This window comes from Sinocyclocheilus anshuiensis, unplaced genomic scaffold (assembly GCF_001515605.1).
Source record: "Sinocyclocheilus anshuiensis isolate Anshui unplaced genomic scaffold, SAMN03320099.WGS_v1.1 scaffold254, whole genome shotgun sequence".
Taxonomy (NCBI): Eukaryota; Metazoa; Chordata; class Actinopteri; order Cypriniformes; family Cyprinidae; genus Sinocyclocheilus; species Sinocyclocheilus anshuiensis.
Window position 1 is genome coordinate 242632 of NW_015546022.1, and position 10435 is coordinate 253066.

General features: G+C 39.5%; 1 protein-coding gene across 1 annotated transcript in view; it reads right to left on the bottom strand.

Moving 5' to 3' along the window:
* LOC107698610 (NACHT, LRR and PYD domains-containing protein 3-like) overlaps positions 1 to 8615 on the bottom strand; it is a 45398-nt gene extending 36783 nt beyond the window's left edge. Inside the window, exon 1 of the mRNA XM_016499663.1 lies at positions 8421 to 8615. The gene's annotated coding sequence lies outside the window, so the exon portion shown is untranslated. The remainder of the gene's footprint in view (positions 1 to 8420) is intronic.
* Between the last annotated feature and the right edge of the window lie 1820 nt (positions 8616 to 10435).

Genomic DNA, 10435 nt, shown 5'->3' on the forward strand with positions numbered 1-10435 from the left:
GACGTCTTGTCGCAATTTTGCGACTTTGGCGCTTAGAGGGTTAAAGACGTATGTTATAGAGCTCATCATATAGAACTGTCTGCAGACGCATGAAGATGTTGAGTGATAGTTTCTGCCTCAGAGTAAAGAGTGCATGATGGGACTTCCGCTTCTGCCCGCATGGAGTGAACAGCACAGAAGGGAGCTCCTCAAATAAATAACAATTTATTGCTAAATAGACTAATCAACCAAGTAAAGCCTTTAAATTTCTGTCATAACAACAAATTTTCAACATGAAACCGAGCTCATGCAAAAAAGTTACATCGACAATCCAGCGCAATACAAAAGCAGAAAGCAGTGAGAGAAAGATGGACGAAGACGACGGCGATTCTCCTATTTTGTTGAGTGCACTCGGAGCGGAACTACATATGCATCGTGAGGCAGTGATTAAAGTCATTAAATCCCAAATGGAAAGCATTCATCTGGAGATGCAAAAGAATCGAGAGGAGATGAAAGAGGACCTGCGTGCGCTACGAGAGGAAATCTTTCCAGAGCTGGCCACCTTACACAAAGCACAGGCCGAATCGGCGAATGAGTGCACGGAGATGGGGAAAACCCTGAGTGACACGATGGACAGAGTGGCAGTACTTGAACAGTCTCATGAACGCATGGCTAAAGAACACAAGAAAATGCAGGAGAAATGTATGGATCTGGAGAATCATAGCCGGAGACAGAATTTAAGATTCGTCGGGATTCCAGAAGGAGTGGAGGCTGGAAATCCGGTTCGATTCATCAAAGACCTGCTACTGGAGATATTTGGAGCCGATGACTTGGGGGATTCCAGTATGACTGTAGATCGTGCGCACAGAACTCTCGCGCCAAAACCGAAATTGGGAGAGAGGCCCCGGGCATTAATTGCTCGCTTCCACTACTATTCGGACAAAGAAAAAATTCTGAAGTTATCCAGAAATAAAGGCCGTCTCTATATCTTCCCCGATGTGAGTCCAGAGGTTGGCAAACTTCGAGCCGCGTTCAATCCATTGAAAGCCAAGCTGCGAGCCGCCGGGATAAATTACAGTCTGTTCTATCCGGCCAAACTGACAATCACTGTGGACGGAATCAGATACACGTTTGAACACCCTCGAGAGGCTGAGAAATTTCTTGAAAAGAAGTCCCAAACCTAGATGGCCGATCTGTAAGGCTTGAGTATACGATTAAGCGGAGATGCGGTGTTTATTCATTCTCAACATGTTCGGACAGAATAATTTAAACAGATCAGTGGATATTAGTAAAGTCTAATGGGACAAAACCGCACCGAACATGTTAAAGTGAAAGAAATACAAGTGTGTAAATGTCATGGAGTGACTGAGACGTGAGACGTGCGGATCCAAGTGCGAAGCTTTATTAACAGACATGGTTAGAGACAGGCAAGGGTCAGACAATGGCAACAGGTATATAGAGGACAAGACAAAAGAATAATCCTACGGCTAGCATGGGTCAATGATCGGCGAACAGAATCAACAGGGCGAGACTAGAGGGATAAATCCAGGTACACAGGCAAAGATCAGAAACCGAGAAAACAGACAAGGCAAGACTAGGCTAGGCTAAGACTATGAAACTAAAGTAGGCTCCGTAACGTAGCTATCACAACTAGCGATATGCGCATACAATACTTGGCCGTTTGAAAGGGATCAGAGTGAGTGTTATATAGTGTGAGTTATTGGATGCAGGTGAGTGCGCAATCAGTGCAGTGGAGCATGGGAGATGTAGTCCATAGTGATGTGTGACAGTCTATGTGGAGTGAGTGTCAATATGGTGAGAGAGCGACCTCTTGTGTTCATTGGATGAAAGTCCATGGACCAGATTCGTGACACACAGCATCTGGATTTACAAAAATCCTTTCATGTTTAAGAAGTGTTTCAACATTGCACTAACAACTGAGGAACACATTATTTTTTTATTAGAATTATCACTTAGTCGGTTATTTAATCATGTATTACTTTTGTTTGTCATTCAAACACATTCAAATTCACAAATTCACCAACTTTTTTGGCATCTGATCCTATTTCACCCAATGTATTTAGGGCCCAAGCCACTAAGGCGCAGGGGCCTATTGTTTTTCTAAGGATTATTATATATACTGTATATATATATTTTTTTCTTCGACTATCCAGGGCTTTTTGGGGGCCTTAACATGCTCAAAAACTCTTGAAAATCGTGAGGCAGTGATTAAAGTCATTAAATCCCAAATGGAAAGCATTCATCTGGAGATGCAAAAGAATCGAGAGGAGATGAAAGAGGACCTGCGTGCGCTACGAGAGGAAATCTTTCCAGAGCTGGCCACCTTACACAAAGCACAGGCCGAATCGGCGAATGAGTGCACGGAGATGGGGAAAACCCTGAGTGACACGATGGACAGAGTGGCAGTACTTGAACAGTCTCATGAACGCATGGCTAAAGAACACAAGAAAATGCAGGAGAAATGTATGGATCTGGAGAATCATAGCCGGAGACAGAATTTAAGATTCGTCGGGATTCCAGAAGGAGTGGAGGCTGGAAATCCGGTTCGATTCATCAAAGACCTGCTACTGGAGATATTTGGAGCCGATGACTTGGGGGATTCCAGTATGACTGTAGATCGTGCGCACAGAACTCTCGCGCCAAAACCGAAATTGGGAGAGAGGCCCCGGGCATTAATTGCTCGCTTCCACTACTATTCGGACAAAGAAAAAATTCTGAAGTTATCCAGAAATAAAGGCCGTCTCTATATCTTCCCCGATGTGAGTCCAGAGGTTGGCAAACTTCGAGCCGCGTTCAATCCATTGAAAGCCAAGCTGCGAGCCGCCGGGATAAATTACAGTCTGTTCTATCCGGCCAAACTGACAATCACTGTGGACGGAATCAGATACACGTTTGAACACCCTCGAGAGGCTGAGAAATTTCTTGAAAAGAAGTCCCAAACCTAGATGGCCGATCTGTAAGGCTTGAGTATACGATTAAGCGGAGATGCGGTGTTTATTCATTCTCAACATGTTCGGACAGAATAATTTAAACAGATCAGTGGATATTAGTAAAGTCTAATGGGACAAAACCGCACCGAACATGTTAAAGTGAAAGAAATACAAGTGTGTAAATGTCATGGAGTGACTGAGACGTGAGACGTGCGGATCCAAGTGCGAAGCTTTATTAACAGACATGGTTAGAGACAGGCAAGGGTCAGACAATGGCAACAGGTATATAGAGGACAAGACAAAAGAATAATCCTACGGCTAGCATGGGTCAATGATCGGCGAACAGAATCAACAGGGCGAGACTAGAGGGATAAATCCAGGTACACAGGCAAAGATCAGAAACCGAGAAAACAGACAAGGCAAGACTAGGCTAGGCTAAGACTATGAAACTAAAGTAGGCTCCGTAACGTAGCTATCACAACTAGCAGAAAGCAGTGAGAGAAAGATGGATGAAGACGACGGCGATTCTCCTATTTCGTTGAGTGCACTCAGAGCGGAACTACATATGCATCGTGAGGCAGTGATTAAAGTCATTAAATCCCAAATGGAAAGCATTCATCTGGAGATGCAAAAGAATCGAGAGGAACAAGACAAAAGAATAATCCTACGGCTAGCATGGGTCAATGATCGGCGAACAGAATCAACAGGGCGAGACTAGAGGGATAAATCCAGGTACACAGGCAAAGATCAGAAACCGAGAAAACAGACAAGGCAAGACTAGGCTAGGCTAAGACTATGAAACTAAAGTAGGCTCCGTAACGTAGCTATCACAACTAGCGATATGCGCATACAATACTTGGCCGTTTGAAAGGGATCAGAGTGAGTGTTATATAGTGTGAGTTATTGGATGCAGGTGAGTGCGCAATCAGTGCAGTGGAGCATGGGAGATGTAGTCCATAGTGATGTGTGACAGTCTATGTGGAGTGAGTGTCAATATGGTGAGAGAGCGACCTCTTGTGTTCATTGGATGAAAGTCCATGGACTACATTTGTGACAGTAAATAGGTCTATAGAGTACTTTTTTGTAATGTTTTTGGAAAGGAGCTAAGTGGTAAGTCAGACAGTTTACTATCCTTTTTATTAATGTTATGGGTAAAAAGAGTTCTCTAAACTCGCTCTGTTCTTTTTTGTGACTTTCAATCAAAAAAAGGTAAACTGAGCTATTGTGCAAATTGTTCAAGTTTTTTTAGTTGTTAAAAAAACAAATATTGGCAAATTTTTCTTTTTCTTTTTGTCCTCCCCTTTCCCCTTATACTTTGAATGCTGCTTCCCACAATATTTCTCAAAACTCTGATTATGACTAGCAGGAAAGTAAATGCTGTAAAGAAAAATCACATTCAGTTTATTTCATGGAATTGTAAAGGGCTCAATGGAGCGATAAAACGGGGAAACGTATTAGCACATCTTGGGAGACTGGGAGTTGATATCACATTTTTACAAGAAACGCATTTAAAGAACCAAGACCAGAGCAGATTAAGAGGAAGATGGGTGGATCAAGTATTTCATTCAAACTTTAACTTTAAGTCTAGAGGTACAGCTATTCTCATAAAGAAGGGTATACAATTTACTACAACAAAAGTTATTTCTGATTCCAATGGACATTATGTTATAATAGTGGGGAAACTCTATAACACACCAATATTGTTTGTCAATATATATGCTCCCAATATAGATGATGAACAATTTATATATTCTGTTTTGAACATCTTGCCTAATCTGGATACTCACCAGTTGATAATGGGGGGTGATTTTAACTTTGTGTTAGACCCAATCTTAGACAGATCTTCAAATAGAACGGTACCCCTACCCAAATCAGCCAAATTGCTACAAAGGTTTATGAAATCCTTTAAAATAATAGATCCATGGAGATTTACCTTTCCAAACCAACAAAAATATTATTTTTTTTTGCCAGTTCATCGCACATTCTCTAGGATAGACTATTTTTTAATAGATTGCAAACTTTTGTCAGCAGTCACACATTGTGATTATGAAGCAATGGTGATATCGGACCATAGCCCCTTAGTTCCCCTTCAGGAACTCGAGCTGCATCGGAAACGCTAGGGGCATTCCCAAAGCATTTCCGACGCAGCGTCTTGTTTCCTCGGGGAACCATGGTTACATTCTTAACCTGGAGACGTTCCCCTTCAGGAACTTGAGCTGCGTTGGAAACGCTTTGGGAACGCCCCCAGCGTTTCCGACGCAGCGTCTCGTTCCCTCGGGGAACCATGGTTACATTTGTAACCTGGAGACGTTCTTCAGGTAGTACTTGAAGCCAAATATGATATGATTAAATGGAGATTTGATAATAATTTGTTAGCAGATAAGACATTTGTAGAACAAACCAGGGATCAAATAAGGTTATATGTAGAGACAATTAATACGGATAGATGTTTCTAAATCCACAATTTGGGAAGCATTTAAAGCATACATGCGCGGACAAATTATTTATTATAATGTCTTAATCAGGAACCAATGTAAAGAACAAAAAAAGAAATTAACGGACAGAATACTAGAAATAGATAAAGAGTATGCGATTTCCCCCTCACCAGAATTGTATAAAGAGAGGCTTTCTCTCCAGTCAGAATTTCAGTTATTATCCACTTCAGAGACTACTGATCGTTTGATACGGGCAAAAGCCACGTATTATGAGCATGGAGAGAGAGCAACTCCTCGCTTGGCAAATTAAAGAGACAGCGGCATCAAGAATGATAATGGAAATTAGGAAAGAGACAGGACAAATTACATCCAAGCCACAAGAAATAAATCATATTTTTTAAAACTTTTATATTAAATTATACTCTTCAGAATCTGTCAACGACCCATCATGTATAGCCCAGTTTCTTGATTCACTTAATATACCCTCCTTAAGCATGGAAGATAGGGAAGTTTTGGAACGGCCACTAACTATTGATGAAATCTATGAAGCAATATCCAACATGCAATGTTCAAAGTCCCCAGGTCCAAATGGTTTCACAACCGAATTTTATAAATGTTTTAGTGACCAAATTTCACCTTTGCTTTTAGAGGTTTTTAATTAATCATTTGAAAGAGGCTGTCTACCACCAACATTTTATCAGGCTAATATTTCTTTAATACACAAGGCAGAGAAAGACCCCTTAGAGCCTAGTTCATATAGACCTATCAGTCTTCTTGACGTTGATAACAAAAGTTTGGCCAAGGTTTTGGCTACCAGACTTGAGAAAGTTCTCCCCTCTGTGATCTCCACAGATCAAACAGGATTCATCAAGAATTGCATCTTATTCTTTAATATTAGAAGATTATTAAATATTATTTACACATCAAGTCCCAATCCCACTCAGCCCGAGGTACTTATTTCTATAGATGCAGAAAAAGCCTTTGATCGGGTTGAGTGGGATTATATTTTCACCACTTTGGTGAAATATGGATTTGGTTCTAATTTTATTTCATTTATTAAATTACTATATGCCCACCCTCAAGCTTCTGTACAAACAAACAATAACAACTCTGGTTATTTTCCATTAAGTTGGTCTACAAGACAGAGTTGTCCTCTGTCACCCCTGCTATTTGCTTTAGCTATAGAACCCTTAGCAATTTCTTTACGTGCATCCACGGGCTATAGTGGGATAATAAGAGGGGGAAAGGAACACAAAGTATCGTCATATGCGGATGACCTTCTAGTTTACATTTCTATCCCTTACAATCAGTACCAACCATTATGTTAATTTTAGACAAATTTGGAAAAATCTCAGGATATAAGATTAATTTTTCTAAAAGTGTTATATTCCCGATCAACCCTAAAACCCAATTAGAAATACTGTCATAGTTTCCTTTTAAAATAGTAAACTCATTTAAATATCTAGGGCTCACCATAACTAAATGTTTTTCTACACTTTTTAAATAAAATTTTCTGAAGCTGTATGAAAACACTCAACACACTTTTAAGAAGTGGTCCAATCTCCCTCTCTCTTTAGCAGGTCGCATTAACATGGTAAAAATGAGTATTTTGCCCAAATGCCTATTTCTTTTCCAGTGTATCCCAGTCTACATTAACCCTAACCCTAATGTAATTTTTCAAAAATTTGGATAAAATAATTACCCAATATATTTGGAAGAAAAAAAAAACTAGAATCAAGAAAGTATATTTACAGAGGATTAAACCGAAAGGAGGGATGTGTCTACCTCATTTTCAGCTGTATTACTGGGCATGTAATATAAGAGCACTCTCATTTGGAATGCATGAGGGGTCGATTTAATGGTGTGATATGGAAAATAAATCATGCTCACCTTCCTCTTGGCCAGCTTTAATCTATTCAGCTTTGTCTACCCCCCCGTCCAGCTCGATTGAACAATCCAGTGGTTTCCAATTCATTCAAAATTTGGAAACAGATAAGAAAGCATTTTAAGTGGCAAGCATGCTCTGTTTTAAGCCCATTAATCGCTAATCATTAATTTCTCCCTTCCCAAATTGATTCAATCATTCAGATCTGGTCCAATAAAGGTATACACTCCTTTCAAAATGTGTTTATTAACAAATGTTTTCCAACATTTCAGCAGTTACAGCAGATATTTGATTTACTTACTACACATTTTTTAAAATACTTACACACTCACGTTTTGCTCAAAATTATTTTTCATTGTTTCCTTGTGAGCCACCAACTCCTCAAATGGAGGCATTGTTTTTGCAGAACCCATTTACAAAAGGAGGAATTTCAATTGTATATAATAAATTATCACAGCTAGAATATGATGTTTCATTAGAGCATCTAAAGACGGCATGGGAAGATGACCTTGGAATAGATATCGAAGACTGGCAATGGGATGAAGCACAAGAATTTCACTCTTCTTCCTTGTGTATTAGACATGGTCTAATACAATTCAAGATCCTACATCGACTTCACCTGTCTAAACTAAAGCTCTCTAAGATGTTTTCCTCTGTAGACCCACTATGTGATAGGTGCGGTCAAACTCCAGCATCACTAGGACATATGTTTTGGAGTTGTTCTAAGATTAGTAATTATTGGATTTCAGTTTTTAATTTATTGTCAGAAGTGTTGGGAAAGCAATTGGATCCAGACACAATTTTAGCTGTTTTTGGTGTCAGTAGTGATAATATGAAGCTATCTAAAAACCAACATATAATGCTTGGATTCGTTACACTCTTAGCACGTAGATTGATTTTGCTCAACTGGAAATAGAAAGAGCCACCCCACTGCTCGGCACTGATTAAAAATGATATGTCCTACCTGCAACTTGAAAAGATAAGACTTTCCCTAAAAAATAAAACTAAAAATTTGTATGCAGCATGGAAGCCTTTTATTAATTATTTTAATAAGAAAGCAATAGTTGAACCCTAATGTAAGCAAACACACCGATTCTGAGAAGCTCAGAGTGATACATCATAAGATTACACTCATACATGAAAATAACTAAAGAAAGCTCAAACACTCACCTCAAACAATGTTTCTAGATATTTCTATTTCCTCCTCTGAACCGTTGTGTTGAACAGCAGCTCTGAAATTTCTTTCACTTCTGTAAAATAAGTTAAACCTGCTTCCTGTTTTCTTTCAGGAAGAGACATGAGAATCAGAAGAATGCGTCAGAAATCAACACACACACACACACACACACTCTGATCTGGTTCCTTATAAAGATTCTCAGGAAATTGTACTGCTGTCGTTGCACAGATTTTTCAGTGTAATTTTAATTACATATTAGGGATAAAGCCGAAGCTGACAAATTCTGACAAATAATGGAAAAGATATACAGTAATTTCATGTGCTTGCTGGTGTGAATGAGGTGTTATAGATCATTTGGAGATTGTGTTAAATTCAGGACAGAAAGCACACAGATAATTACCTGACTTTCCAGCAGATTCATCACTTGCAATTCTACAGAGTAGACTGAAATGTTTTCCACATTATTTGTAAATGCTGGTGTGGACTACATTATTTCCTGTCTCGGTTCACATATATTTTGTTTCAATATTCTGTATAATTATGAAAGAAACAGGCTCGTATGTAGTTCCATGGACTCTCAACTTTAATTCCTGATTTCCCTGCAACCCATAACAACCCAGGTACCTCCCATATATGCATAATGAAGGGAGATTGAGGTCTTTGCAGAGCAAAAGTGGGCATTTCCGACTTTGTGGGTGTTTTCAAACTGATGGGTGTTTCTAAATGATGCAATGAAAATGATCCCCCTTACCCAGGGCTCGAATTGAGGGGGGATGGCATCCCCCTGGTTGAAAAAAATGACAAAAAGCATCCCCTCAGTAAAACCACCATCCCCCTTACCATCCCCATTGGATTAATAATGTGTATTATGTAAAACTTATCATGCAAATGAAATGTTAAAATTATATACTTAAGATAATTCACAAATAACGGCGACTGGCCGATCAGAACTCGGTACTGTAACAAGCTGCGCACAAGCGGAAGCAAGTATTCATCATTTTTCACGCAAAATAGTTCAAGCGCAACTTTTGAATTTCTTTAAAAAGAAGACAACAGAAAAGGTATGATTTTTCCTTCATTAGAATTTAAAAACATTCCCGTCATAATGTTATTGTGCTGTATGTGTAACTGTCTGTGAGGGATTGAGAGATGATAGGAGAGCTGACATTATCGAGTCATCGACCTTGCAAAAACCAGACAAAAACACGTCTTGAGAGTCCAAAAGCATTCACTGCGTGATGAAGCCTATTAGAATACAGGTAACATAACCTTATAATTCAAGCAATTAAAGAAAAAATACCCATGTATGAGTTTTTATGTTTTTATATTCATTGCACAAGCAATGTACTTTTCTGAATATCAGTAGGCCTACATGCGCGAGCACAAATGTGCTATTAATTTTAAACAACAGTGCATAGTAACACTGTTTCGTTCCTTGAATTAATCAGTTTTTGAACGAATCAAGTGAGCCAGTGATTCAACGGCCCATTCAGATGGACACTTTCTCTGCGTCCCAATGTGCATACTATCCAGCCTGTGTGCCCTAAATAGTATTGAAAATTACTAATATCACATAGAATTTAGGATGGATATTGTGCACATTGGGACGCAGGCTTGTTACGTTTCTAATTGAATCAGACGTTTTGAATGAGTCGTTTGATTTGAACGATTCAATAAATAATTGATCAAAACAAGGGCTTGCTGCCACCTACTGGTGGTTTTATTGTCATCATTATTTATCCATGACAGGCCTAATGTAAATGACCAGCCAAGGTTTCATCACAAAAGCAGGGACCCACATAATTTTTTTTACAATTCGACCACTGCCCTTACCTAACCCCACCCCTAAACCTACCCGTCACTATGACATCAGCCAATCAGGTAACATGGTCGAAAACGCCCCCCTGTTTTGCCCTCACCCACCGATCTGGTAACTCTTCTTCAGCAACATCTTTAACCCTCTGGGGTCCGAGGGTGTTTTGGGGCCTGGAAAAGTTTTGACATGCCC